This window comes from Gekko japonicus, unplaced genomic scaffold (assembly GCF_001447785.1).
Source record: "Gekko japonicus isolate JY-2015 unplaced genomic scaffold, Gekko_japonicus_V1.1 scaffold2953, whole genome shotgun sequence".
Classification (NCBI taxonomy): domain Eukaryota; kingdom Metazoa; phylum Chordata; class Lepidosauria; order Squamata; family Gekkonidae; genus Gekko; species Gekko japonicus.
This window is the reverse complement of record NW_015168132.1, coordinates 134,624-141,011: the sequence shown is the minus strand read 5'-3', so window position 1 is coordinate 141,011 and position 6,388 is coordinate 134,624. Positions and strand designations below refer to the sequence as shown.

The 6,388-nt window shown below is 46.5% G+C and overlaps 1 protein-coding gene across 1 annotated transcript in view; it reads right to left on the bottom strand.

The window, feature by feature from the left end:
* The window catches only part of BEND3 (BEN domain containing 3), a 17,251-nt gene extending 11,278 nt beyond the window's left edge, over window positions 1-5,973 (bottom strand). The window contains exon 1 of the mRNA XM_015414919.1: window positions 5,764-5,973. The gene's annotated coding sequence lies outside the window, so the exon portion shown is untranslated. The remainder of the gene's footprint in view (window positions 1-5,763) is intronic.
* Window positions 5,974-6,388: the final 415 nt, after the last annotated feature.

Genomic DNA, 6,388 nt, shown 5'->3' with positions numbered 1-6,388 from the left:
TTCCTTTCAGTTTCTTCCTCACATGTCCCCTCATATCAGAGAAGTTACCCCTTTTAAAGTTAAAAGTGGTGTCAGTCTTTTTGGGCAACTCCCTATTTATACAAATGTTACACTTAATAACATTATGATCACTGTTCCCAAGCGGTGCAATCACTTTTACATCTCTCACCAAGTCTTGGGACCAAATCCAGGATCGCCTCTCCCCTGATAGGTTCTGTGACCATCTGTTCCATAGCACAGTCATTGAGAGTGTCTAGAAACTCAATCTTTTTCCTGACTTGAACACATTGACCCAATCAATGTGTGGGTAGTTAAAATCACCTATTATGACACAGTTGTTTTGTCTAGCCGCTATATTTAATTCATCATTTTATAATCATCCTCTATCTTTTGATCTGGTGGGCGATAACAAACTCCCAGTGATAAGCTTCCTTTTGGACCCACTATTTCAACCCATAGCATTTCCAGAAGCAAATCCTTCTTAACCTCTCAATCTTACTAGACTGTATACCCTCTCTAACATACAGAGCCACCCCACCTCCAACCCTTCCCCCCTATCCTTCCGATATAATTTATAACCAGAAATCACCGTATCCCACTGATTTTCCTCATCCCACCAAGTTTCTGAAATACCCATAATGTCTATTTCCCCCCCAACACCAAGCACTCCAACTCCCCGATTTTGCCTCGGACACTTCTAGCATTTGTGTATAAACTTCTATAGTTTCCCATGCATGTTAAGCCCACAAACTTCCTCTTGCTGCCTCGAGACCTTGCCAGGCAGTCCATATCATTAGCCACAGTCTCAGTGGACAATTCTAATCCTTTTCCTTGTACAGCTGCCCCATCTCTTTGAGATGAGCCATCCCGAACCACAGACTTTTCATCACCTGTCACCTTTCCCCCAATATTCAGTTTAAAAACTGCTCTGCCACCTTTTTGATTTTAAGCGCCAGCAGCCTGGTTCCTTCTCGGGACAAGTGGAGACCGTCTCTTTTGTACAGCTCACTCTTGTTCCAAAAAGCATCCCAGTGCCTAACAAACTTGAACCCTTCCCCCCTACACCATCATCTCATCCACGCATTGAAACTCCTGATCTGTGCCTGCCTCTCCGGCCCTGCGTGTGGAACAGGTAGCACTTCCAAGAAGGCTACCTTGGAGGTCCTGGCCTTGAGTTTCCTGCCTAGCAGCCTAAATTTTTCCTCCAGGACCTCATAACTGCATTTCCCCACATTGTTGATGCCAACATGTACCATGACCACTGGCTCCTCCCCAGCACTATCTATCAGCCTATCTAGAACACACGTAATGTCCGCTACCTTTGCACCAGGCAGGCAAGTCACCATACGGTCAGTATGTGGGTTTGTCACCCAGCTGTCTACCTGCCTAAGGATCAAATCAACAACTACCAAGAGCCCCCCTCCCTTCCTGCCAAGGGATGGTTCCTTGGTGCGAAAAGTGTGGTAAGCAACAGTGCAGTGCAGAACCATTTTGGTCTGCATATTCAAAATAAATACTAGATTATACACTTTATACTATCCTGGATTTCATAATTCTGAAACAAAATTTGCAAACATTTCTTGCCTACATATAAGAGATGCAAGAATCAAAATCTGGGGACTTTAAACATCCAGTAATGATAAATGTACTAAGAAATTTGTGTATTAATGCCACTTAGAAAGAAGGGCTGCCAGCATAGCACTGTGCTGTACTTCCATGCCAGGTCTCTTTCCTGTCTTCCAGCTGTCAAAAAGAACCACAAGCAGGCCTGTAGCTACCGTGGGGCCCATGGGGCCTGGTCCCCCGTGGTTCCTACGGTCCCTCCCCCAATCCTCAGCTTCACCTCCCTCCCCCCGGCCCCCTCACCAATGCTCCCTCTAAGGTGTGGAGTCTTGTGAGCAAAAATTCTACTTTGTGAGCTACTGGCATTAAAGTTGTGAGTGAGCGATTTGGCTGCTGCATGAATTAGTTTGCTCCAGGGCCATCCTTCCTGAGCTGCGACAAAAATCTGTGAGCTGGAGGCTAAAAAACTGTGAGCTAGCTCACACTAACTCAGCTTAGAGGGAACACTGCCCCTCACCACCAATCAATTGCTTCTTCTCCCCCACGAAGCCAGCCCCAGCTCAGGCGAGCAAGCGGGCGGGCAGTTGGTTTGCCGATTCATGCCCACCGCAGGTGGGGCAAGGTGGGAGGGAGGGAGGGTGCCCCCAGAGGCTTGAAGCAGTAGCTGTGCCACCCTGTGAGGAAGGCCAGCCGAGGTAGCACTTCTTCCAGTGTGTGTGTGGGAACGGGAACAACAACAAGGGGGGGCGCTGGCTGGAGGCACCCATCCGTTCCTGTCTTGCCTGGGTAATGAAGAAGTCATGTGCAGCTAGGGGGGAGGGGACAGCAAACCACTCACTCTGCGCTCCTCTCCCCCCATGGCCTCTCCGCGCCGCCCTCCCCGGGCCACGACGAAGGCCAGGTGAGCCAAGACCACGGGTACCATCCCGATGGCACTGCTGCCGCCCCCTCCTCCCCAGCCTTAGATAGAGCTGGCCGGCCCGCCTGCCTCGGCCAGCAAGGGAGCAGTACAAGCCTACTGGCCTCCTTTGATAGAAATCACTGCCAAGGGGGACTTTTTCGGGAGTACAGAAAATCTGGGCAAAAACAGCTTTGCTTTTAACTCAGCCCTTACCATAACTCACTTTAGAAACAGAACTGGATTAGTTAATGAGCACTGATTTAATCTGGATTACCTTGATATTTTTATTGCTTGTTAGATTTATATCACACAGTACTCTTACCTCATAGTCTATGGGGTGGCACACAGAGAAATGATCAATTAAGATAATCCAATAACAGCCAATTATAGTAGAATAATAGTATTACTATAGTAGAATATAGTAATATACTACAGGGCCGCAGCATTAGTGTGGCTAAAGGAATGAATTACTTTGGAAGATCGAAGGCTACTGAAACTCGAAGGGCATGACTTAGCCTTAGGATGGAATGCATTCTTATGGTATGAGAAAGCTTCAACACAGAAATATTTTAAGCAGCACTGGCTAAGAGCGGCTTTACTAAAAGTATGGGATCCAATCTATAGAAGGTTTTATATTAAAAAGTGGAGACTCATAGTACCATTGGAAGCATTTACCTTGCCAAATGTCTTTACAGGTGAAGAGATATTTAGATATCAAGATATTTTGGATGAGAAAGACTGCTTGAAATTGCCAGATCATTTGTCTTGGTGGACTAAAACGCAATTAGAGTCTATCTATAATAAAGATAAAAAGACTGGGTTTAATTTTGGTAGAGGACTTGTTGTTAGATGAAACAGTTAAGCAAAATATGATTTTGTGGGCTCAAAATGTGGGTCATAATATTACTTGGAGAGAGTGGGGCCAGATATGGGCTAAAAACATTAAAATGACTAAGGCAGTATCATATAAAGAAAATATGTATAAGATGTTTTATAGATGGTATATTACACCAGATAAGCTGGCTAAGCAGAATGAAAATTGTTCAGATAAATGTTGGAAATGCAAAAATAAGACAGGTACATTTTTTCATATGTGGTGGCTTTGTGATGTAACAAAGAGATACTAGAGATGGGTCCACAAGATGATGCAAGAGATATTCAGAACTAAAATACCATTTTTGCCTGAAATATTATTATTAAACATATTTCCAAAGGAGTTTGATAAAGGTGATAGATATTTGATCGTACACCTATCTACTGGAGCAAGAATATTATATGCAAAATATTGGAAACAAATGGAAACACCAAAGAAGCAAGAATATGTGAATAAACTGTTGGAGATGGCTGAAAATGACAAATTGTCATCATTGGTGAGAGGGACAACAGACCCAACATTTCAAAAGACGTGGAAAAAACTGTATGATTGGTACAATATAAATGCATAGTTTAAATAATGAAATTTTTGGTATTATTAATCTTTTTTAGTTAAATAGAAACTATGGTAAAAAGATAAGAGTATACAGAAACTTAAATAAATTCTTTAAATATGGTAATAGAGTTATAAGATAATATACTGATCTCTTTGTATGTTTTTTGTAAGTGGATGTTTGTTATGTAGTCTGTTCGTTTGTTGGTGTATATGAAAAATAATAAAAGTGTACCTTAGGGGTACTTAAAAAAAAAAGAAAATCCAATAACAAAATAACTACCACAAGCAGTGACTCACCACTATCTACAGTGTCTAACATCAAGGAACCATATACATGTGTGTGTATGTGTATGATGCACTTATCCTTCTTCACTCACCCACCCATCCAGGAATGCTAGAATAAATATGACTCCTGATGCTATTAACTTCAGCAACGCCTTGCTTCTCCCCCCCCCCCATGAGACGAAGGGGCTCAAGGGGCTTTGAAATCCAAGCCACTTCAGCAGCGCCTTGCTTTTTCTCTCCCTCCCCCCATACTAAAATACATTAAAATGCAGAGGATTTATTATTTAGTTATTATTTAGAAGTATGGGCATGGCAGTACCGCACAGACATATAACAGGCCCCCTGAGAAAAACATTGGCCCCTTGAACAAAAAGTTGTTCGCTATGGGGCTGACCACAAGAGCTGCTGCACTGTTACTTTGCTGTAAAAGCACAGTGCATCACTGTGACAGATTTGTAGTAGAGTATGACTGTCCCTAATCATTTGTAAAAATCCATCTACTCCACAACCCACCTTCCTTACAAGTCTCAGTGACTGAAAACAAAACAGATAAAACAAGTTTTATAGGGCATGGTGTTGGATGGATGTGGGATACCAGTGGAGAAATACCATCAGTGGCACAGACCCATGGGTAATTATTACCATAATTAAAATTGTTTGGTTTTCATCTTTAGAAATAATTAACAGTAATGATTATATCACCAAGCCTATATGAATGCACCGATGAGGAGAGAAAGAACTTTGTGAAGAACAACTGAGAATCTCCCCTTCCCAGCCAGCCCGATAACTTAGGCCAGTTGAAAGAGGGGGTGTTACCCTTCACCTTTGTCAGGCAGGCGACCACACAACGGAACTGACCAATATGCTGAGAAAGACACTGGCCGCGCGGGAACTGAGCCCCCTCCCCTTAACAGCTCGAGGCAACTCTCTGAGTCGCAGGATCACGTGGCCACACTCGGCTGTCCCCAGAATAGAATGGGTGGGGGGGGGGGGGGGGGGGGGGGGTTCAGCTTCATTCTCTCCCCTCTCCGCCGCCACTCGCGCCTAGATTGTAACTTGGCTGGTGGAGAAAGGAACTAGAAAGCCAGCTTCTCCGCGGTTTAAAGAAATAACTATGTTGGGACTGAGACGCACCACAACTCGAAATGGTAATCTGTTGCAACCAGAGCAGTTTCTAGGCAACAAGAGCTTGGAGGAAAGGAAAGGCGAGGGGAGGTGAAGACTTGGCGGGAGGGCTGCCGCGGCTCAGCTGCTGCCGCCCACTGAAGCGCCAGCACGAATTACGAGCCAACCCTCGTTTCGTAGCGAAATCCACGAGCCCGTCGCGGCTGCATCTTCCGGATCCCCCCCCCCCGCTAGTCTATGTGGCAGATGGCAAGGAGGGGCCCGTGAGATAAATGATACATTCCACTCCCTCTCGCGCGAGCAGTACCACAGCAACAGTTCCAACGGACGCCAGGCTCGAGGGCAGAGGCCTACAACGGGGAAAAGAAGACAGGCAGGGCGACCCCCCAAAGTACGTGGGGAGAATCATTGCCGCTATCCGGGCCCGAATTCCCTAGCTAGACGAGGGGGGGGGGCTTACCTGGGTCCTTCTTAGGCACTGTGGAAAAGGAGAGTGGTGGAACCTATTCTCGGGCGGGTGATTTTTAGCGCGGCTGCGGCTGGCGGCCGCGTCTTCCCCTCCCCCTAGTTCTTTGTGGGTGCGAGGGTCCGCGCTGCGCTCTCGCGTGACGTGACGGAACCATGTGTCATTTCCGCACAAGGACACTGAGCCCTGAGGAACCACTGCGGCCACCCGGGACAGAGAATGTGGAGGGGGAGGGGGGGAGGCGGGCTAATAACTCTCGAGGCGCCACAGCGCGCGCGAATGCGACGGCTTCTTTTCACACGCACAACTCCCCACCCCTTCCCGCGTGCCCCTGTGAACCCTGCCCCCTCCCCGTGGCAGTGCCTGGTCAACCCGATAGGGCGAGCTTTGCACCCCTTCACATGGTGCCACGGCTCTGTGGCAACACCATGCTGCAAAAATATGGTTTTGACCCACGGATCCTCATGGATCCTTATGATTTGTGCACTGTGTCACCCCAACATCACCATTAAATAATATGCCTTGTCCATGGCCAAGGCCTGCACCACAGAAATCGTGGTGCCATGAGGATCCGTGCTTTGGAACCATGTTTTTGCAGTTTTGTGGTGCCACGAATTCG